Below are 25,533 nucleotides of genomic sequence, written 5' to 3'. Positions count from 1 at the left end.
CATGAATTATCCCATTGCCATCTGCTTAAGATTTAGGTAAAGTTTTTCTGAGAAGTTATATTAGTTAGGAATTGAGCTAGAGAAAATGACAAAAATTAGATAGTGAGAAAAATGAGCAGGTTTGCTAACCCTAGTTTCCTTCCAAGTACAGTTCAGTTGACATGAAAAAACTATTCTGATCTTCCCTAGTTGGTAGTCCTTCTTTCCACTGGAAATTATTTTATATCCTTCTTTTGCACTTTGGAGATACTTTCTATGTATGCATCAAGTTATTTTACAAAAGTAAAACATAAATTTCTGAAAAACATAGGAATTGTGATAGATTACAGTATGAGCAGTATGATTAAAGATGTGTCATCCTCGAATATATTCTTTCCAATATATCCAATCTCTTGCCAAATTTTGTCATTTCTACTTTCATAATATCCATTAGATTGTAAGCTGCTTGAGAGTAAGACTGTCTTTTGCCTCTTTTTGTATCCCCAGTACTTAGCACAGTGCCTGGCACATAGTAGGCATTTTACAAAATGTTTATTGAATTGAGTTGAATATCTCTCATATAAGTCCCTTTCTCTCCAGTTATAGCCAGGACTTCTAGTCCAACTGGACTCTTGAAATAACTTTCTAATTGATGTCCCTGTGTTAGATCTTTACCCACTCTAATCCATCCTCCACTTTTTTGCCAAAGTGATTTTAGTAATATATGTCAGAGGATCAACCTTCTCACTACTCAAATTCCTCTATATCCATATTACATAGAGTAGTTGTATTAAAGTCAAATGAAATCAATAAATCATGCAAAACAATGCCTACAAACCACATATTGACTTAGAAAAAACACATATGTGAGACAGGTAGATAGCACACTGCACAGAATATTGGGTCTGGAGTCAGGAAGATCTGAATTCAAATTAACCTCAGAAGTTTCCTAGTTATGTAATCCCCCTCCCCAAGACAAATTATGTAACTGACCTCTGTTTGCCTCAGATTCCACATCTGTGGAATGGGATTCTCTTTCTCACAGAGTTGTGATGAGGATCAAATGAGATATGTTTTTAAAGAAAGAAAACCATACATACATGTTTGTGGATCTCTTTTTAAAAATATATCAACATACTAAAATCAGATTAGAACTACATTTTAATCTGGTTCAGACTCCACTTAAGAGTACTATGGGCCATATTCATGAGTCATATGTTTAATACTTCTGAGAGGATCAGAAATAAAGTCCTCCATTAGTCCTTTAACCTTCCCAACCAAGGTCTTTTATATTTTTACATTCTTCTTATAATTTGCTCCCCTCTAGACACTCCACGATCCAGCCAATTGCCTGCTTGTTGTTCCTAGAAAGTAATAGTCCATCTTCTTTCTGTTTGTCCTTTCTCCATAAACTGGCATAACTTGTTCCCCATGTCTGCAATACTTTCCCTCCTCAACTCAACCTTCTCTTAATTTCCCTACTTCCTTTTTCTTCTACTGCACATTATTTCTTATGTGTACCTAGTTATTTCCATGTTGGTTCCCCATTGGAGTGTGAGTTATTTGAGGGAATGGACTACTTTTACAATACTTTGCATTATATCCTCAACAGTTAGCAGAGTGTATGAAATTAATAAAGACTGCTAAAAGAATGTCTATCAGATTAAGAAACTATCCAATGTATAGTTTCTATACTGAAAAGGCAATTCACCAGAAGCAATGAGACCACTCATTGCATAATACACTCAGAATAATTCATTCACCAAGTGGGCCTTGGCCATGAAAGCTTTTTAAATACTAAAACTGTATTTTATGAGAAATCATTGTGGTTTTTTTCATTGTATTTTTCCATTGTATTTTTCCCATTTTCAGTTCTCATTTATAGCCAGGAAAGAAGCTTGATGAGTCATCACAACTCACATGATTTTATAAGATTGTGGCATTTAGGTCTCTGTTAAAATAGTTGTTGAAATTATTTGAGATTGACAGAGTCTAACCTGTTCCCTTTCCAAAGCAAAGAAAGAAAGCCAACAGTTTAAGCCCATAAGTGAAATTTCCTGTGAACACTGATTTCCTTGTTTCCTTTTTCTTGTACATAACTTTTCTCCACTTGTCTTGAATGTAGGATTTCTAACTTTTTGTTTTAATATGCGCACAAATTCTACTGCCTCCATTTATATGAAACTGAAATTATTAACTAACCAACAATTCAAATCCTCTATAACTTCAGCAAAACATCTCCCATTTGGTCAGAAATGTAAAAGACACTGTGACAGAGCTGTAGTTGGAGACATAATGAATGAATACTCCAGTATTTGGCTTTGATGAAGTTAGCACAGAGTAGTTATTTATAGAAGATTAGTCTCTTGCCACAAGGGGCATGGCTACTTGCCATCTCCAAAATTGTATATGTTATCTGTCCATTATGCTGTAACCCAGGCCTGGAAGGAACTATACCAAATCTCTGTTTGCATAAAACCTTCCAGGACCCAGCTCAGGTACATATAGTGTTTGAAACCTTCCCCTCTTCTAATTTTTTCATGAGTTTTGTTCAGACTCCTCTCTTGCCCTTACCACATTTTATCTTGAAGTATTATACTTAGTTGGGTATTGTTATCTCATTTCTTCCTTCTTGTACAAAATAATAATCTCCTTTGGGGAGAGAGGCACTGACCTCAGAATATAATACATAGCATCAAACATAATAAACACTAGGCAAATATCTGTTGGACTGAATAGAACTGAATTGATACTTTAGAAAGTGATCTCAAAATTACTCAGATACTTCAATGGATCAGATATCTTACTACTGAATATTTCATGTATCAGCAGATTGTGACTTCCACTCTTGTTTATGTATTTATACAATTCCTCCATGGACTTTTAACTCAATATACTAGAGATTCTCTGGGTTCCATAAACATTCCATGGGGACAAAATTTCATACCCAATCTGCCCACCTGATCCTGCTCACTTGATTGGGCTGAAGGAGTAGAGAAGAGAGACAGAGGCCCATTTCCTTTTCCAATCAAATATATTCTTGTGGATGAGAATAATTTTTGGTAATATATTTCTTTTTTATTTTAAAATTCTACTTCTTATTTTTTAATTTTTTTTATTTTCAAAATATATGATAGTTTTCAACATTCACCCTTGCAAAATCTTGTGTTCCAAATTTTTCTTCCTCTCTTCCCCCATCTCTTCTCCTAGACAGCAAGTAATTAAATATATGTTAAAATATATGTGAGTCTTCTATATATATCTCCACAATTATCATGCTGCACAAAAAAAAATCAAACCAAAAAGGAAAAAATGAGAAGGAAAACAAAAAAAGCAAGAAAACAACAACAAAAAAGGTTGTGTTGCCCATTCAGTCCCTATAGTCCTATTTGTGGATGCAGATGTCTTTCTCCATCACAAGTCTAGCAATTTTTTTTAAGCAATTGTAGCCTAATTTGCTTGAACACGCTGCCTAATCCAAAAAGACCAGGATTAGAGAAAAAATAAAACGTTGGCTCAACCGTCACCATTTTTAGAGATTTTTTTTTTAAAGGGACTACACTATAAGTCTAAAAATCACATGTAAGAGTATCAGTCAGGGAGGCATATTTCACTTCCCAAATAACAATTTTGAGCCAAAACATATGGATAATGGCACTGGAAATTCATAGTTCTTCCACTATTTGACACTTCTGAGATACTAAGTAAATGAAGAAAAGTGAAAGAATTTATCTTTTAGCTTCTACTTAATAATTTTGTATTTACAGTGAAATGTGAACCTGAATGATTTTAATGCAATGAATCCTAATCACAATATCAGAATTTATTTTACTATAATTCTTTTAGTTTTAAAATTATTGGGCAGGCTCTCCCAGGCTATCAAAAATAAGACTTTTTCCATAATGACTGTGAAGAGAAGACTGGGGAAAAAATTGTTCCACTTGAGCACTAACAAGAAATTGGTTCACTTTTTTCTTTCTTTCTTATGTTAACTACTAAGTTCCTGTTTCATCACAGATTTTCAAATCTAACTGATATCCAAGGAATTCTATCATTGAGTAACTAGAGAGCTGGGACAATCAGAGCAGAATGACCAGGGGAAATTATAGAAGAGAGAAAGAGAAGGGGAAAACAAGCCCAAATTAAGGCAGAGAAAATGGGGTCTGAGTTGGAACGAGAACAAATATAGACTTAAAAGTCAGCCCAGATTGGTATCAAAATATTTCTGGAACATTTAAGATCCAAAGGAGTAAGAATGACAAGACTGGGTGTCAAAGCAAGGATTTATGATAGCAAGGGAATTAATATTTCATTGGGAAGCCAAAATGCAGAGTATGCCAAAGGAATTGGGAAATTTGTCTAACTCAATCTGATTTTCCTGTGGTCATTTATATCAATTGTTAGCAATACCTATTGGTGACAACATGTCAGTATGGCCATGGATGAGACTTGTGAAGTCTCTTTTTGATTCAAGTGCTTCCATTAGGTTTTTATAAATATTATACATTAAATGAATTATTTAGTTAATGTTCTTAGCCTGTTTGTTAAAAAAAAAATAGCTGTAGAAACAATCCTACTAAAAGAAAGAGAACAAATAACTGACTTTCCCAGAATAACAGCCTAAAATTTCAGTGTAGAAGACTTATGCAAAAACATTCAGAATCTAAAAGCTCTGCTTCCCACACTATTGTTCTAGTTCTAGGATTATGACTGCAAAACTTTCATCAAAAAGTGTCACATCTACTTTGGAAACTCACTTCTGTTCCGTCTTTAAAGTGCTTCCTATACTTCTTAGCAAAGAAATTATGATCTTTGAACTTATTTTCCCCTTCTAGAAAAGGTGTTCTGCACGAAGACATCATATAACATAGAAGGCGAGGTACTGAAGTAGATAACGACCTGGAGAGCAGATTGAAGCCAAAAGGTGCTTATGAGTGGCAGCAGAGCCAAATGGATGGAAGTGACTTGTGGTGTGTCATAAAGATCAGCATTAGTATTGATTTTGGTTATTTTGCTGACCTAAAAGAAGGAAAATACAGTAAGGGAATAAAATGTGCTGATGACACAAAAGGGGGAATGTAGTCGATACAAGGTAGGAAAGCAATAAACATCACAATGGCTTGGGTAGGCTAGAATTGTGGACAGATAAGTGCCTGATGCCAGTCAGTTTTAGAAAAGTCTAAATAAAATTAATGAAAAACAAAGATATGAGATAATAAACCAAATCTTGAATAAGTAGGCACCATAGGACCTAGAATGGGAAAATTTTCCTCTTCCCCCACCTGCCAACAAGCCCCTTTCTTGCATGATGTAAATAGTGCATTAAGGTCAAGCTTTTCTATTCTTTTTCTCTTTCCTCTCTTCTTTTTTTAAAGGACAGAACACTTGGTAATTATTAGCATAATATTCTGCAAAGTGCCAATTGAGAGAAAGGTTAGGTGGTAACAGATGAAATTCTGAAACCTCTGCTACTGTCCTTGAGACAAATAAAAGAAAATGTGGAGAAATTTTGTGGTATTAGAGTATAAGTAAACCTGAAGATAACCCCCTAACAAAAGATCACATTTCTACTATGTGTCCAAATAGTCTGTGCAGCATTGTGAAATATTCTTGAGTGGAAAGTTTTATGGCAGAGCTAAGAATTTGCATAATTTTCCAATTCCCATTGACTAACAATGACCAGAGCAGTAAAGGGAGATCCAAAGTGGCAAATGTCCTTCATGGTTCATGCTCTTCTATCTCTTTTCACTATATCTCTTCAGAGAGATACTCCCACATGTTAAATGAGATCTCTGTTTGGATTTTAGCCATTTAGCCTCACTAGCCTCCTTCAAATGCAGTTCAGATTCACCTTCCTAGTTGAGATCTTTCCTGATCTGCTTATTAGCATCCACAGTGGAGGGGAAAGTGAGGTAGGGAACCTTTTCCAGTCCTTCCTTATCCATGAACTTGCATGTCATTGTGTCATCTCCTTTATGTCATAGTCCTCTTCAAGAAGGAAGGAAATACAACAACAACAACAACAAAGTTAGAGGTAGCTAAGAGGGAGTACAGAGACTGATGTCAAAAAGAACTGAGTTCAAATCCAGTCTTATGCACTAGTTGTGTCCTCTCAGGCAATTCATCTAATCTAACAATGCCATTTTTCAAGTAATCAACTGAAAATTGGTACAGTTCAGAGTCCATTATACAAAGTTTCTTCAACCATAAAATGTGGCTAATTAAAACCTATTTCACAGGGTTTTTTCAGGATTACATAAGATAATTTTAAATAAGCATTTTGTACAGTGCTTGATACAGTCACCATATAAATGTTTATTTCCTTCCCCTCATTTAATCCATCTTTTTATTATTTTTGTTTTGAAATTATGTTGAAATTATTTTCATAATTCACATTTACTATGGCCAGAAACATTGGCAGTATCCAACAAAAAGACCCACTCAATGACATCTGGAAGCTCCCTCTTTCTCCTTACATCTGATCTGGTTTATCTTTTAGCAAAGTTGAACCTATTCTTCTCCTTTCAGAGTCAAAATACTTATCCTCACTTCTTGGAAAATGCCCAATTTCAGCTTATTAGGAAGTTCCTCTGATCACTCCCTGTAATACCTGGGAGTGCTTTGTATAGACCTTTAATTTATTTCTTTATATACTGGTGAGTGTTAAACATCCCATCCCCTCCCCATAGAATGCAAGCTCCTTAAGGTCAGGAACTGCTTAATTTTTTTTCCATTCTATCATTATTGGCTAACCTAGTGCCTGGAAAATATTAGGTGCTTAATCAATATTTGTTTAATTCATTTAGGTCAGATAACCCTGAAGGAAAGGGAGTGTGAGAAAGGTTCACTCATGTCTAGAGAGAGTCAGAAGATTGAATAGGAGCCATTTTAAAAGAAATCTATGAAGAGAAATTGAAAAGAGAACCATATCTAGATGAAAAATTAAGTTTTTACAGGGTGCTGACCACACTTGAATTTAGTTAGCCTGGAGATATTTAAAATAGGAAGCTACCAATGATTCTTTTCTAGCCTGTTCTCCCTAGCCACATCCCAAGAAAGCCCTCTCCCTGTTACATCAGCATTATTTACTCTCCTATTTGCCCCCTTGACCATTAGTGACCTTCCAGATCACCATGATCTTTCTTCTCTCTCATAACCTTCTGTTTTTGTCCCATCTTCATGCTTTTTCATTGTCCATATTCCTTGCCTAAATTATATTCTTTTCTTGCCCCTGCATCATAAGGTATCTTAGGAAAGGAGCTCTCCAGAACTTGGGCATCATTCTTCTGCAAGAAGCCTTTCCTGATCATTCAACTGCTCCAAAACCATCTTATATTTAACTATTTTGTATGTATTTTATTTGTAATTTTCATTATGTATTAATTGTCTCCCTCATTGGAAGGTAAGTTACCTTTTTGTGGACTGCCCATCTAATTTTGTCATAATGGGAATAATATACTTTTTCTAATTATTTGATCTTTTTTATGTGGGTGGTCAAACTGAACATTTCAAAAAACTTTGAAATGTTTTGAGACTTGATATAAATCAGCATGATCTTATCCATAAATTATAGTTTTCTTTATGTATGTATAAACACATGTGTTATATAAAATATATTAAGAGAGAGAGAAGCTGTGCTTAAATACAAACATAAAAAATAAACTTAGCTTCTGTCCCACAGAAGCCTATAGTCTAATAAATTGTACCTAATTCAATTCAATTCAATAGTTATTTATTAGGATGAATTGCTGAGCTTCTTGAGGATTAAGGAAGAGAGGAAAATATTAGAGTAAATAGTCTCTGAGTTGCCTTCTATTTCCTTAGGGAATAGAGTCCTGTTCAATCCTTTCATTGCATTTTCATTTATAATTTTGATTTTCACCAAACTTAAGACTCCTATAATCATGAATTTAGGGGGGCAGAATGAGTCTTCAAGTTCTCTAGTCTAATTTCCCATTCAGTAAGAAATCTTTTCTATAGCATCCCTGACAGTCACCCAAACTCTGCTTGTATTTTTCCAATAATAAAGAGCTCACTCTCTATTTGAGAAGCATTATACTTGTGTTAATTCGGTCATTTTGAGGCTACTTAATGTTTCTTAAATCACTCCTGAGTTTGAAATACATTAGTCAGGTCTTGGAAAGACACCAAAGTGTCCAGAATACTGAAAAATGTTGTTCTGGACCTTTAGTGTTTGCTTAAGCCCTCAAATCTAACACTTTAAATCAATTCCCACTAATTCACACACACATACACATATCTCCCACTCAACCTCCTACACAAGAAATAAAAAAAACAGAGTATGTTGAGGGATAATTATATGTGAAGTCTTTTATAAATCCAATAGCACTATAGAAATGTCAGATATTATTATTATTAGAAAAAAAACAAGGACAAATCTTATCACAGATTCTCACAAAAATGTAGAATTGGTACTCAGAAATCTGACCCTATATGATACCACTGGGCTTGCTTCTCTTGATCTCTATTCTGAAGGGCTAATTCCTCCATGCTCTCTACTCTCTTTTACCCATAGTAGGTATTTGGAGTCTTGAGAATGGAATTCCCTCTGACTGGGAATAAAAGTGAAAAGTGAATTCTGTTATCTTTCATGAGTTAGTTGGTGCTTTGGGCCTATATCTACTCTTCCTGTCAGCATCTCTTTAATGTGCTCTGGTCTACTTTAGCCAAATGGAATTCATCCAAAGAACTCTACATATATAGTAACAGGAGAGCTGGAACAATGCCATTTCTCAAGTAATCAATTGAAAATTGGCATGTTTTAGAATCCTTTATACAAAGTTATGGCCAAATGCTTCTCCTTGATGTAGCAAAGTTTTGAGTTAATGATAGACCTGATCACAAATGGAATAAAATAGAATAAACATACCCTGATATGTTTAAATTTTATTTTATTTTTTAAAATTCTGAGTAATGGAATATGCTGTGTGCTCTGGGAAATTATATTCAATTTTTGTGTGTTACTAGTTCACTACTGGGAAATATCTTCAATGGCTCCCCATTGTCTACAGTGTAATCTTAGCTCCACAGACTGGAATTCAAAGCCTCCCAAGACCTATCTTCATTCTATTCTATCCAATCTGATTTCTTAAAGCTTGCCTATGCTCTAACCAAACTCAAATGGCCATCATTTTTTTTAACCATATCCTATTATTTCCCTCCTATGATCTTTTAATCATGTGGTTCCCTCTACTTAAAATGCCCTGTCAAAGATGATCATTGATATATGTTAGAATAGCTTTAAAGAATTACATAATATCATGATAATTATTACTATTCTCCCAAATCACTCAATTATAATGATATTTTAGAGTAGCTAATAAAGTTCTGGACAGCAAATAGATATGTATTGAGCATTTAATATGTCTTAGGCACTATGCTAAGGGCTTTACAAATATCATTTCTTTTGATTCTCACAACAATACTAGGAGATAGGTGCTGTTATCACCCCCATCCTTTGCCTAGGGATACCCACATAGTAAGTGTTTGAGGCTGGATTTGAATTCAGGTCTTCATGACTCCAGACCTGATACTTTATTCATTGGGGTACCTAGCTTCCTCTTGACTTGGAGTCAGGAAGATCCAAATTTGAAACACATCTCTGACACTTAGAAGTTGTATAAAAGTGGATAGATCGATATACCTGACTGAATTTGAAAGATGGAGATGATAATCCCTATAATAAACTTCATAGGCTTGAGGCAATTAGATAGCCCAGTAAATAAATGGAGTCATGAAGACTTGAGTCATAGACACTTACTAGCTATGTGACCATGGACAAGTCACAACTTGTTTCCCTTAATTCACTGGAGAAGGAAATGGTAAAATATTCTAGTATCTTTCCAAGAAAACCCCAAAGATAATATTAGCATGATAGGGTCCAATTGGCACAGAGTCAGACACAACTAAACAACTATACTTTATTATTATAAGGCACAAATGAGATTGTATATTTAAAACATTCTGAGTGCTTCAAAGCCTTATTTAGATACCTGTTGTAACTTTTACTGACAGTGCTTGATGTGTCATAAACATTTAATAAATGCTTTTCATCATTCATTCAAACATTTATTGATTCTTCAACACCCAATTCAAGTTTCGCTCACTCTATGGAGTCTTTGCTAGCTCAACTAAAAGTAATCTTGCCCTCCTCTGGATTCCTCTTCACACCAATCTTAAGTGTATTTATCACATAGTTTCTTTTTAAAATTACTACTGTATGTCTTCCCCCTGCCACCTTACAAATCTCAGCATCCCGCTAAGAAACTGTATAGTGCCTTGCATTAAATAGATATTCAGTATACATATGTTGAAAGAATGAATGCTATTTTGTTACCTATTCAGTATAAAAAAAATTATTTCTACAAACTTGAAATGAAGGATCATCTGATGTGTTCTTCTGATTTCTGGAACCTGAGAATGTAAATCCTCTTTTCCCTACCCCTACTATGTACTGAGGCTTCCTGGTCTATAAGCAATTCCCTCCCACTTGGAAATTGTTCTTTCCTGATCTCTGATGAAACATTGAGCAGAAGAAGGAGTGACAAAAGGAGAATAGAGGGTAAAGATGAGACATTATAGGCTTAAGTAATAAAATGAGCTTAGTTTTACAAAAAGATCTTCAGAGTTCTTTCACCTGTCATCTCTCTACAGCCACTACACAGGCATTTAGTAGATCCTACTATGGTTTTAATTCATCAGACATTTATTTTATTCCTACTGTATGGGAACTACTACTTCAAACACAAAGATAAATATGAAAAACAGTCCCTAAATTCAAGCAGCTTATATTCTCTTGATTTGGAGGAATGGAGTGAAGGCATAGAGGGAAAATAAATATAAATAAATACATAAATGAATGGATGGATGGATGGATGGATGAGAGAATGAAAAAAAGAGAGAGAGAGAGTCAGAGAGACAGAGAAAGAGGCAGAGACCAAGACAGAGACAATGAGGGGAAGAGAAATCATTTGAGGAGAAAAGAAAAATAACTGAGACAAAGATTATTAAGTTGGAGTCCTAGGGATCCAATGATAGATTTCATAGGAAATCCATGAACTTGAAGGTTGAAAAAAATACATTCATAATGAAAATAATATCCACCTTAAATCTGGATTTCCCTTTAATTATGAATTTAGACAATGAAAATATTATGAGAAGAAGAAAATAGGTTTCATCAAACTGATGACCAAAGGAGTTCATAACATAAAAAAGTCTTAGAAGCCCTAAATGAGGCAAATTATTTAGAACATGACACCCAATTGCAGCCTCCTCTTTTTATTTCTCTCTCCTCAAAGGACTGAAGTTCCAACCCCAGCTCTAATACCTATTTGTCCAGTTTATGTGACTTTGGTCATGTCATGTCATCTTCTTTAGCCTCAGTTTCCTCAATTGTGAATAAAGAGGTTAAACTAAATTTCTTTTATGAATCCTTTCCTTTCTTAATCTATGCTCTGATGTCTTCAGATAGTCACTTAAGATTTTTTCTTAAAATGACTCTCTGAGAGAAAGGAAAGAGGCAGGGAAATATAAGAGATACTAAAAACCAAAGATATCAATAAAATATATCTAAAATAAAGAATTGTGTCATCACCACCATTTCCTCTAGTTTCCATGACAATGAAAAGCAAAATCTTTCATTGACTTGAATTTCAGGGACAGAGATCAGAACAGTATCAAGTTAGCATTTAGCCACTTGTCCCCTCAATAAGATGTTCATTTCCCTGATGGGGCTTTTCTTTTCCAGCACATGAATAACAAGAGATTTCTCTGCCCACTTTTGTTGGAAATGGCAGGGAAGTCAGGCCTATGAGTCACTATCAGTTTCTCTCTTGTAGGCCCAAGATAAGGGCAAAAATTTCCTGGTTAAAGCATAAAGAAGAATAACAGGACAAGTTTGGTCAAAATCAAGGCATTCATCAATAGCACCAGGTCTCATTATTATTGTTATTTATAAGCTAGCATTTTTATGATACTTTATGGTTTGCAAAGCACTTTACCATGATAACTCATTTGATTCTCATAACAACCCTTATGAGATAGATACTATTATTAATCCCCATTTTCCAGATGAAAACATTCAAACCTAGAGAAGGCATAGCCAAAAATAAAGAACAATTTCTAATGTCATATTGTGTGGTTAAATGCCTGTAACTATTTAATTATTATTTGATGGTGACAGAATCACTAGGAAGGGAGGAAGAAGCAGATGGGTAAAAATTGATTTCTGCTCACAATTTAAAATGATATAGTCATAGAAGCTAATATCTAACTTCTTATATTTCATGCAAGGCTTTCAGCATATGTTTAACTAAGAAAAAATAAAAGCAAAAAAATTAATTATTTTCATGCAGAACTCCTTATTTATTATGTTTTACACACATACACACACACAAAAGTAGACAGATCTACTGAAGAATGAAAGCATTTACAGATACAATTCTGCAAACAAAATGTGAAACTATCACTTCCCCCCAAAAAAGATGAAAGCTCCCTGTGTGGATTTTTTTAAGCAAATTGGAAAATTGTATCTTAAAGAAGAATGAATTGTGGTCTCATTTTTAGAGACAATAAGTCTGAAAGTCCAATATTTACCCATAAAATGGCATGTGACTCAGTTTCTATAGCTGTAAGATAGAGAATACTTCACATATCTCTGACTCCAGGTCACACTAGAGTTGGAAGAATTAATGAATTCAAGTTGTCTAAGTATTCAAAGATGAGCAGATGAAATACAACACAAATTCAAAATCAGAGACTGATTCAAAGAAGCCATTCTATATATTTTCGATGTTTGGGCTGTTTTGTTGGGTTCCATTCACACTTTCTCCAATCACATTTCTAGGATTCTAAAAAGTGAAGCTAGGAGCATCCATAAAGAAGTCTTTAGTCAGAAAGGCATAGGGGAAGTTAAATGCCCTGCCCCAAGTAAACCTTTGAAGGAAAGAAGTACACTGGATTTCAGCCCAAGTTCAAACCACTCATTCCACTGCATTCCACTTGTTCTAGAGTCCTCATTGGAGAAAATAATTCTGTGGGTAACTTGAAGGACAGTCAGACAAACTATTAACTCATCATCCAATTCCTAAACTGGGCACAGTTTCAGCTTTAAAAAGCAAGGTGGCTGTTGACTCAAAATTTACATTTTAGTTTACATTTGATTCCAGACTTAGCAGAGATTTAAGAATTCTTTGTATTGACATGGGGTTAAATCAGCAAGTCATTTACTTCCTCTTGGTATCAGTTTTCATATCCCTAAAAGGAGGATAATGATATCTATCTCCTATTGCTGTAACAAGGATTTCCTGAGAATAAAGTACTCAGTAATTACCCAATGCTCAGCACATGACAAGTCACATAGTGAAAGCATACTAAATGCTTGATGACTGATTCTCAGTGAACATTGACAATGAGCACCAAAATGAAGGCTGTAGCTAAGAAATAGAAGAGTAGACCATGATCTGATGAAACTAAAAATCCAAGGAGCTTTCAAAGAGAAAGATACCATGTGGATGATCTTTACATTTCAGGAATGAGTAATAATCGCTTAAATTTATGTAGTCCTTAAACTTTCACAAAGCATTTTAACAAACTTATGTTATCTGATCCTCATTATACCCTGTAAAATGGAATGGTTTATATTATCCCCATTTCACTGGTGAAGAAGCTCAGGCTCAAAGAGAAGTGATCTAAGTTCACAGAGCTAGTAAGTATCCCAGGCAAGTTTCCAAACAGGTGTTCATGACTCCAGGTCCACTGTTCTATTTATCAGAAAACACCATCCAAATGGTGGTAACCAGAAATGGGAAAGGATTGCTTATTTTGAGCCCCACTCAATTAAGAGAAAAAGAGATCCAAACATAAACATCCCAGCAAACTGCACACAAACTACTCCTAGACAGGTGCCCAAAGGGACAAAGATATTAGAGCATATACAGACTTCACAGTTGCTCTCATTTACCCAGACAGCCACATCACCAGCAGCAACAGCCTCTTCAGGTATAAAGGATGATGATAAATATACTCTCAATGTGGGAAGAGATAAAGTTGAAATATTTCACCAAGTAAGGGATGCATCTGTTACAATCTCTGTGCTCCTACCATGCTCATCAAAACCATGTTTGACCTTTTGCAAAACCATAAATATTTTCCCACATTTGGAAGAATATAAAGCATGTATGTATTGGTGGGATAAGGCTTTCTCATAGAAAGCAGCCCAATAAGCCCCCCAAAGACAGGAAAGACCGGCTGATTATAGAGGAAGAAAAGGGAGTAGCTCTACAATGCTCTGCTGTTGGCAGAGAGAAGGCATAATGTGAGATAATGAGCTGCACATGTATAACACCTTTGTCAGGGCGAAGAAAAAGCAATTTCCAGGTATTATTTCATTGCTCTTCATCATGTTCCTAAGGCAAGAGGCAGTAAGGATTACTCAATTTTCAAAGCAGTGAAGCTAAGATACTGATTGGCTATATACCTTGCTAAAGGTTAGAGAACACAGAAAGGTCACTACAAAAAGTTGTCTTGAACAACTTCTGGTTTTTTTTTTCAGTAAATAATGATATTTCCATATAGATGTTTTTTACCAATAACCACATATCATTCTCTCTCTTCTCTCTTTTTCTCTCTCTTTCTCTCTCTTCTCTTTCTTTTTCTCTTTCTTTCTTTCTCTCACTGTCTCTCTGTCTCTCTTCTCTCTCTCTTTCTTTCTCTTCTCTCTCCTTTTCTCTCTTTCTTTCTCTGTCTGACTCTCTCTCTCTGTCTGTCTCTTTCTTTGTCTCTGTCTATCTCTCTTTTCTCTCTCTCTCTCTCTCTCTGTCTCTCTCCTTTTCTCTCTCTCTGTCTCCAGCTATGTCTCTTTCTGTCTCTCTCTCTCTCTCTCACACACACACACACACACACACACACACACACACACATTGGTCATGCCTACTGGCTTCAGCCATCACCTACGTTTTATCATCTCTCTACTAAAAAGAGAAAAGTACAATTTTCCATCAGTCCCCTGAAGTCAAGACAAGTAAATTGGTAATTATGTAATTATGTTGATCAGAGTTCTAATGTCTTTAATCCAACATCTATCATTTATGGACATTTAAAATTGGGAAATGAGTATATTAAATACTTTGAAAACCATATTTTTGTATCTATAACCATAGTCAATACAATTAGTAAAGCATATGTCATATGATATGTCATCAACACTATTTAGGGAGTATTTACCTCATGCAGAACCATGCATAAGATGCTTTGGGGAATTAGAAACAAAAATAGACTTTCTATTCATGGCTGAACTTACTTCTATATAAGCAAGAAAATCTTTATGGAAATGGTGGAATCCATGAGTGGGAGAGGAAATGGTAAGTCACCATCTTCCTATCCTTTTGTAACTTTCATTTTCTTGCCTCTTTATCTATTTGAGGCAGCATGCCAAAGTGGATAGAGCAATGGAAATGGATTATGAGAAATATTTAGTGACTGTTCAACCACAGGCAAATCACTTCACTCCTTTCAGCTTCAAGTTCCTTTTTTGTAAAAATAGGAACAGGGATTTCTTTGGGTTAGGGAAACCCAAGTAAGGAAATCCTGTCAACCAATCAAGGTCAGCATCTTCTCTGCAATCAATAGTCTCTAAAAACTGTCTAAAACACTGTTCATGGACAAGTGCAAGGATTGACCAAGGTCCCACAGCCAATACATGTCAAAGGCAGGATGTAAAATCAGAGTTCTCTATCTTTTATGCCGTTCTGGCAACAATAAGATCTACAGATTTCACCTCACAGGATCATTGTGGAAATCACTTGAGACAATGTTTGTAAAACATTTTCCAAACCTTCAAAAAACTACATAAATGTCAATCATTTTCTAGATTTGAAAACTATTAAGATCCAGGAGAAGTGTTAATCCAGGAAATTAGCAGGACTGATGTAAGAAAAGCTTACTAGAATTCAGAGTACAAGACAAGCCAGAGTACAATACAAAGAGTAGTAAAATCCAGAGTTGAAGGATTTCAGAAATAAAATAGAAAGGTAGTTTAGCCTGGATGTCAAGAGGAAAACTTCCCAACACTTAGTTATCCATAAGTGGAATAGGCTGATTCACAGGGGATCAGTTTAACCCTTACTAGGGAGGGTGTAGAAAACATTGTCTGTTTCAGGTATAGTTGAACTAGATATCTACTAAACCCCTTTCCAAGCAGGAGATTTTATAATGAAATAAAGTGAAATTCAGTAAAAAATCTTTCTAAAGAAGATGAGGGATCCAAAAGGTAAGATCTGTTTCTATCATCCCATATTCCATTAAGCTTAGAATTTAATTCATTTGAAAGTTTACAAAATGAAGGCTAGAGGATAGATAAATTTGTCCAATCCATTGTAGGTGTGCAATCTGGCCAGTCCCTTTCTTCTGAAAAAGTACATAAAGGGAATGGATGCCCCGAGTGATAACTAAGTTATAGCTTCTAACTGTCTTCTTCCTTGCTCCAAACTCCTACTTTTCCTTTTCATAAAGAAAAACACTGATTGTTTAACAAATGTGTGTAAATATTTTGTGTGTCTTTCAATTATAATAGTAGTTTCTAAAGCATGGGTTTGATTCTGTTGAATCAATTACTACTGTTGAAGTAGTTTCCATTGCTTCTAGGATAAAACAGAAATTCCTGTATTTAGCATTTAAAAACCCTTAGAATCTGATTCCAGCTTTCCTTTCTAAGCTGATTTTTCCTGACTTGTCCCTTACAGTGGAGGTTCAAACAACTCGTTCCATGTATATGACATTTCATCTCCAATCTCCATGTCTTTGCTCCAAATGAGCACTGCTGGTTTGATTAAATAATAAGGCATCCTCACAGCATCTTGGTCCACATGTCTTTGTCAGTTGTTGAGATTCTGTCATAGCATATTTTTCAGGAGATTTTCTGAAAATTAAAAGAAATATGGCACAATAAATAGTGTGTTTGTTTTAGAGTCAAGAGGACATGGTTTTAAACACTTTCTCTGATGCTTATTAGCTGTGGGATATCTGGCAAGACAGAACTTTTCCATGCCTCAGAAAGCCCACTTATAAGTTTCCTAGTATGTTTACAGATCTAGAACGGGAAAGGACCTCAGAGGCTAACTAGTCCAGTTTTCTCACTTTATGGAACCTGAAGCCCAGGTGATTAAAAAAAAAAAACTTATTTTTTTTTAAAAAGTCAGATAGCAGGATCCGAAGTAGGATGTGAACTCAAAGACTCAAATGCCAATGATATTCTCTACCAAACCATGATTAGATCCAGATGCTTAACCATGGATGAGTTGTAATCTACATTGGTGGAAGGAATTCCCACATCTGATAAAAATGCTTACCTCACTATGCTTATCCATTCATTGAAATGCATTTTAATACTAAATGGATGTACATAATCTTAGGGAAGCTCCTTAATCCACAATTCCCACAATGAGATGCCCCCAGATTTTACATACAATGACTCCACCAGGTGCCACTGGCAGGGAGTCTCCTGCTCCCTTCCACAATCCATCTGAGATCATTATAACTTGAGCTCTTTCAGCCTCATGAGGAAATACAACAGATCAGAGATTTTAAAGCTCTTTGCAAAAGTACTACAAATCATGGGTGACAAGCCATGAGCATTTGTGGAGGTTCAGTCCTTCACTCATATCCTCAAACTATGGCAGCAATATGGGTCCAGAGAAGATAACTGTCTAACTAGTTCCTGGAGACCTCTGAAATGTTTTGTTAGTATAGAATTAGATGTTCTTATATACTTAAATCTATTGTAATGCTATTTCTGTCTTCTAAAGGTAAGTAGGTATACAGAATGTTAGACCTGGAATCAAGAAGGCTTGAATCCAAGTTTAATTTTATAATTAAATTATATAAATTTTATAATTTATATAAAAATTATATAATTTATTAACAAAATTTATATAAATTTTTAATAAATTTTATAATTAAATATTAATGGTGCAATAGTGGACAAGCCATGTAATCTCTAATCACTTCAGTTTCCCTAACTATAAAATGAAGATACTAATAATAATACTATGTCCCAAGGTTGTAAGGATCAAATGAGATAATATTTGTTAACTGTTTAACACAGCACCTGACATATGATAGGCACTTAATAAATGCTCATTTTATTTCCTTCCTTTCGAAAGAATTTAATATTTTGTGGACTTGGTACAGGTGAAATTCACAGCAATGCCTGAGGCTGGACAGAGGCAAGCAGTTCCAATGTACTATGAATTATTCCTAACCCAGCACTCAACTCATCTAAGTCTTGAATGTGCCCATAAAATACAGAAGCACCTCTGGGGGACATTCTAGATGAGGCACCAAGACACTGTGGATGATAGTAAAGTGAAATAGTGATAAAACAAGACTGAACCCAGCTAGACCCACCAGGCTCTATCAGGGAGAATGCACAAGGCTTTTTCAAATGTTTTGAAATGAATTTGTAATAATTGCTCTTCTGGTTTGCTGGAAGCTTTCATATTCAATGAAGCTAAGGGAGGAACTAAAACACAGAGAAGAAAAGGCTGCACCAAGGAAACAAGACAAATCTTCTGTTTCCTAAGGAAGTCAGGGATTCTTATCCCCTAAAGAACAGGGAAGGAGTGGAGAGAGAACAAGGTACTTATAACAATTTGCAGCTATGTTGCCTGATTTTTTTCCTTGGAAGAAGTTTTTTTTTTTTAAAGCATACTCCTGGAAGCAGGCATTTTATCAAGCCCTATTTATCACAAACGTGCATTATTTCTATACAGGGCAGCCGTTTTGTATGGTTGGTCTCCCCTCATGAACTCACTGCAATCTAAGCAAGATACAGGGAAGAAATGTTACAGCGAGCTACTAAAGACCATTATGTGTACTTCAAATTCCCCAATGAGGAGAAAAGAAGGTTAAGAAAGTGGGATCTGGACTCAGGCTAGTTCCAATGATCCTGTGATGAAGAGAGCCATCTGCACCCAGAGAGAGGACTATGGGAACTGAGTGTGGGTCACAATGTGATATTTTCACTTTTTGTTGTTGTTTACTTGCATTTTATTTTCTTTCTCATTTTTTTCCTTTTTCATCTTATTGTTCTTATGCAGCATGATAACTGGAAATATGTGTAGAAGAATTGCACATGTTCAACATATATTGGATTATTTGCAGTCTAGGGGAGAGGGGAAGGAGAAGGAAGGGAGAAATTTAGAACATAAGATTTTGTAAGGATGAATGTTGAAAGTTATCCATGTAACTTTAATTTTAAAAAAAAAGTGGGATCTGAGAGGTACATGCTTTAAGTGCTTTAAGGACTTGGAGTAAGGAATATCAAATCCAGCCTCAGATGATGCCATAAAATATGACTCTGGCTAAGTCTCAGTTTCTTTATGTGTCAAATAGGAATGATAATAATAACCATGATAAAACATGCTACCCACCTCCTGACAGAGAGGTGATGCGCTCAGGGTGCATAAATATTTTTTGGATATTGTCAAGTGATAATTAGTTTTGCTTGACTATGTATGTCTATTTAAATGTGGGAAAGGCTGAGTTTTGGGGGGAATTGCTTCTCTATGGGAAGGGGGCAAAGATAGAAGAAAAAGAAAATACATTTTTGTTATTAGGAAAAAACTATATTAACTTAAAAACAAAATCAGAACACTTATAGAATCTATCTTGTGGGTTCTTTTGAAATCTAAATGAGATAACACATGAAAAGCACTACACAAAGGGCTATAGCTATGTTATTATATGATTATATTATATGATTATATTATTATTAAATGAATCCATAGAGTCTTATGTATCAGCAATTGCACTCTGAATTGCTGGCTTTCAATGGTGCTCCACCACAATAAGCTCTAAAGCAGTGGAGGTTGATGGAATTGATCCATATATATGCCCTGAGCTGGCTGAAGAATAGAGAATTAAAATGTTTAGAGGCAATGACCAATGGAAATAAATTTTTTGCTTTGGTTTTAATCCAAAGTCTCCTGAATACTTTTATCTCATGAATGATATGGAAATAGTATTACTGTTATCATCATGGTTTCATGAAAGTGTTGACAGAAGAACTGATTGATTTCCCTTGTCCCCTAAATTATGGATCATAGAATAATAGAACTGTAAGGGACTTCTGAAGTCATCAAGTTTCCCCTACTCATTTTACAAATGAAAAAACTGAGACTTAAGGTGTGAGAGTAAGAAAGTACCCAAAACCTTGTGAGAAAGATTTCTATGTGTCCAGCAGCAAGCCAGCTTTGTTCTTTACTCAAAACCTCTTCTGAAAGGAGCTTCACTGCTATTATGCCTCAGTTTCTTTCTTGGGAAAATGAAATGAAAAGGTCAGTCTGCCCAATGGACAAGTATTGATTCAAATGATTAAAAGGAGTTCATAAGAATAGAAAGGTTAGATCCCCTAATAACTTCAGCTATGCTAAAGTCTTAAGTCTGTATCTAAAATTCAGCAGCCTCCACCTCAGTGAATTGCATTTAAATGAATTATGACACAGGAAGAAGACCCTGCCAAGGCTAAAACCTAGGAGTGTCTGAAGAAGTACTCTGCTTAAGTAATAAGTAATCACATCCACAGACACAGCATAGAGCAAGGACCCTGTGGATATTATAATCTAGACTTGTCTCTAAAGTGATGACAGCAGTACCCTCTGCCAGGAAGAATCCATCTCTTCTAGAGACAAGAGGGTCCCGGAATTGGTGGCAGCAAGATGCTATTGCAGTGAGAAATGGGTCAGACACAGCACTTACATCATTTGCTGCTCTAAGAAGTTGATAAATCTAGTAGCAAAAAGGAGTAAATGAATTGGGAGGGAAGATAATCACAAGCTAAAAGTTCTCCAAAGTCAACAAGTATTTCTTCATCTGTAAAATGGGGATTTAAGCAACACCTATACTACCTATTTCATAGGATTATTTTGAGGATGAAATGAAATGATTTAATATCTAATATTTATATAGTATTTTAAGGTTGGCAAAATCCACCAGTAATATTATCATATTTTATCTTAACAACAATCCTTGGAGCTAAGTGCCATAATCACCCTCATTTTGCAGATGAGAAAATTGAGCCACAGAGAGGTGAAATGCTATGCCCAGGATCACACAGCTTGGTGTAGATTTGAACTCAGGTTGTTCTGACTCTATCTACTATTCAACTTAACTGTCATTAGGAATTAATACATAAAGCATTTTAAAACCTTTAAAGCATTATATGAATGTTTGATGTGATTATCATTATCTCATTCTTCTCATTGATAAAAATGGTTATTATTATTATAAGACCTTTATTGGGGTTACTTAAAACAAATTTTTCATCTCTAGTCAACTGGAACTCTAAAATAAAATTATATATAATAATAACAAGATATAAAATAAATATATAAAATAAAATATAATATAAAAAAGATATAAAATGAGATTCCTCTTTTTCACTGCAGAAAAAAATGGGGTTTTGGGGGGAGTAGGAAGAGATGGGAGAAGAAAATAGAAGAAAAAGCAATAGATCCAGAAATTACTCAGTTATAAAAATAAAAGCCAAAAAATCTTATATTAAATACTAAAGGCATTTCCAAAATAATGATGATGATGGATAATGATGAAAGCCTAAATAAAAAAGTTAATGTCAGTACACTTATTTTGTATTTAATTTATACTTTAACATATTTAACATGTATTGGTCATCCTGCCATCTAAGAGAGGGGGTGGGGGAAGGAGGGGAAAAATGGGAACAAAACGTTTGGCAAATATCAATGCTGTAAAATTACCCATGCATATAACTTGTAAATAAAAAGCTATTTAAAAAAAGAGCAAATGGGGAAAAAAAGTTAATGTCATGAAAAGAAATTACTATAACTATGCATTCTTTTCCTATCAAAGTTGTAATACATGATTGTGATGGACTACTACGGTGCTAAAAGAAATGATAAGCTTGATGATCTGAGAAAAACACAGTGAAATAAGCAGAACCAAGAGAACATTCTATACAGTAACAGCAATATTGTTTTAAGAACAACTTTGAATGAATAAGTCATTTTGACTATTTTAAATACTTTAACTAAAAAGGACCTATGAAGGAAAGTACTATCTGCATCCAAAGAAAGAGAATTCTTTTTAGAAATCAATAATATATGTATTGATAAATACTGTTTAATTTTCTCACCTTAAAGTCACCCCAGTATTGACATTCTGTCTTCTCTTCCATATTACTGGATCTTCAAGTTTTCATTCTCACTAAGCATCTTTTTTTAAAAGTTCACCAGAAAGTGTCCTGTTTCAGCCCATTGTGGTGCAATATACCATTTTCTATTACTAATAATTTTACCAGAGACTGGAAACTTTCTTGTTAACTAGCCAGCAGAGAAAGAGTGGGAAACCTGGAGATCCATTCTGTGGTCAACACATCCACAAGCTTTCCTGACATGACGCAAGAGATAGAATCTAGAACTACAAATCAGAGAAAGCCTGCATTCAAAATCCATTTCTGACATTAGCTCTGTGACTATGGGAAAGTCATTTAACTTATAGGTTCTTGAGGCTTAAATGAGCAATGTATCAAAGGTGCTTTGCAAACTTGCTGTACTATATGTATGCTGGCTATTATGGAAACCTAGCAAAAAGCAGAATATATATGTGTGTGTATCTATATTTACATATATAGATATGTCTAGATATAGTTATGTATCTCTTTATATATAAATATATATTAATTAATAATAATTAAATATAAATATATATAATGCACACAGAGATGTTACATATTTTAATTTCCCTCCCAGGAGTACAATGGTGATCGCTACATTAACATTTGTTACCTTTGGAGGAAACATAAAACATTCAATTAACATGTCTAACTATATAGAACAACCAAGCTATTTAATGAAATTGCTCCTGCTATAATTTAATGGGTGACCTTTTGGGAAAATCGATATGGTAATTTCTATAAATAGGGAGGAGTGCCAAGTCCTATAAAGATGGATTGAAATGAAAGGCTACGTAGGAAAGTTGGATGAGCCCTGATGGAATGAGGCAACTAGGTGGGACACGTGCGCTTTCATCACCATCCCACATAAATCGCCGTTACTTTTTAAAAGCAGAACGCTGGAAATGGTTGCATTTGCAGCAAAGAGCTATGCTGCCATCTGCTGGCCAGATTTCGTAACGTCAGCCTCGTAATTGACAAGGGATTGGGCTGGAATGGGCTTCTGATTCGATGTTTACCCAGCAGCCATGTAAGTAGAAAATAAATACAAATGTTTGTTCTCCCAAGAATACTTACAGCCTCCTAGCATTAGCTGTGTTTGTCTAGAAAGCATGTAGGCTCTTTAAGCGGTCTCCGTTATTCTTTTATAACTCAGTTCTATTTTAAGATGTCTGTAATAATTAGAATGGCTTTCTAATCAGAAAGGAAATGTTAGCGATATTGATCAGTGTTTGTTTCCGTTCTGTTTCATTTTCATACCGCGGTCGTGTCCGATAGATTACCACTGAACTCTCCTTTGTAAACCGCCCCCAAAAATAATTAAACAAAACCAACTGGTAATATAACATCTCATAGCAACGGCAGTTCTGCCCCCCTCCCCATCTGGATCTGCTCTCTGGAACTAAATTAGCCATTATATTTTTCTAGAGTTTGACTTACTTTTAATATCTTCTTTATGCCAGTATAGTCTTGGATATTGTTTTTCTAGTCCTTTCCTACTCCAGTTCACTCAAGTCTGTGCAAAATTCTTAAATGATAAGTACTAAGAAGTCCCAGCAGAGCTATGGGAATCTTTTTTTTTTTTTTCATTTATTTTTCTATGTCCTCGGAGATAAACACATTTTTGGTTTTTCAGGCACAATATTATCAGGTGCATTAAGGGAAATTTGACATCAATGTTCTCCCTTAGGTATATATATGTATATACATATATATATACATATATATATATATATGTATATATATATATATGTATATACCAAAGAAAATTCCACCTGAATGCATTGGCCCCTTAGCAATGTGTGTGTGTGTGTGTATGTATGTGTATATATATATATATATATATATATATATATATATATTATATATATATATATATAAGCAGTTGCATCATTGTCAGTCTGCACTCAAATGAAGCAGATTCATATATAGATCATGCACTGACCTAATAATGCCTTAAATTTAAATCATATTTATGACTTTTTTCTGTCAAGTTTGAGAATTGCCTTCCCGAACCAAATCAAAACTCTGTGTTGTAGGTACTCCCCCAACTTTCCCTGCAGTCTTCCTTTCACTGTAAAACCATTTGTGGTGAAAATTAAGCAACCCAATGGTTCCATTACTTCTTTTTCCATTACGTACTGAAACAACCATTCAGCATTTTTCTCTGTTAATGTAACAGAAACTCATCTGCTCAATGAGATTTATGACTTGTTGGTTTTTTTGCCCCCGTGTTCACATGAGATTGTTGTGCATTTTGCAGTTGGTCTTTATTATCTAGTAATGATGGCTTGCAAATTAAATTAGTTTTTAATGGCATAGTTAAATTCTAATTTATGTTTTGGAGCTTTGTTTAATTCCTTTCGTTATAATGTAATTGTTTTCTTGCTATTATCTTGTATTACATAGGAAGAACAAAAGAAAAGGAACTCATCTCATCCCATTGCATGGGTTGGACTTTATTAAGTCTCATTTCCAATTGCATTTCCCCAAAAAAGATTCCCAACATTTGTTATCTTATCCTTTGGGCAAAACTTGATGGTTGCTCAGCATTCTGCATTACAGAACTATGATTGTCAGTCTTTGGGTTTCTTAGATGTGTCACTGTCTCCCACTCATTATTTCCCTACTGTGCTACGTAATATATGAAGCAATTATTCCTTTGTGCTATTTCTGTGAGCTTTCCTCCTTTGCTGAGTGTTCGGGAAAACCAAAACCAAAAGTCATTATTAATAACACAAAACTAATCTTTTGTAATGTCGATGTGGATTTTCTTCCCCAGAAATTGACAAACCTTCATGAAGTAACCCTGTGTCTTTCCTTGCACTGGAGTCTGCTTTAGGCAAGAGAAGCCTAAACAAGTTTAGCTTTTCTAAACTGGCACCTGAACTAACTGGTAGCATTGGAGTCATTAAAAGATTATACTTGACTACTGCTGGGGGCAATCTCTGCAATCAGGCTGAGTCTCCCATTCCTGTTATTACATTGCTAAGGGGCCAATGCATCCGGGTGGAATTTTCCTGAGCAAAAATCAAGGTCCTGAACCCCATTTACACTCTGCCAGACAAGTATACACTTCCAAGTCCAATCTCCCTAGGCTTAAAAAAAAAGACAGCAAATCTGAAATCCTATTCAGTTTAAGTCTTGACCATAGGACAGTCATTATTTCTATCTGAAACCTCAGGGACAAACTTGGTTCTTCCTGGAAGACATGTCCCAGGTGTCATAGCTCACCTGTGCTAAAGTAGAGGGGGAAATTTCCTAAGTTTAAGTTGCATGAGGCTCAATTAATTTTGTTCTGTTCCCTGAGCTGTTCTTCTTATCTTGAC

The sequence above is a fragment of the Antechinus flavipes genome, chromosome 6 (genome assembly GCF_016432865.1).
Source record: "Antechinus flavipes isolate AdamAnt ecotype Samford, QLD, Australia chromosome 6, AdamAnt_v2, whole genome shotgun sequence".
NCBI lineage: Eukaryota > Metazoa > Chordata > Mammalia > Dasyuromorphia > Dasyuridae > Antechinus > Antechinus flavipes.
Note: the sequence above shows the minus strand (reverse complement) of the source record.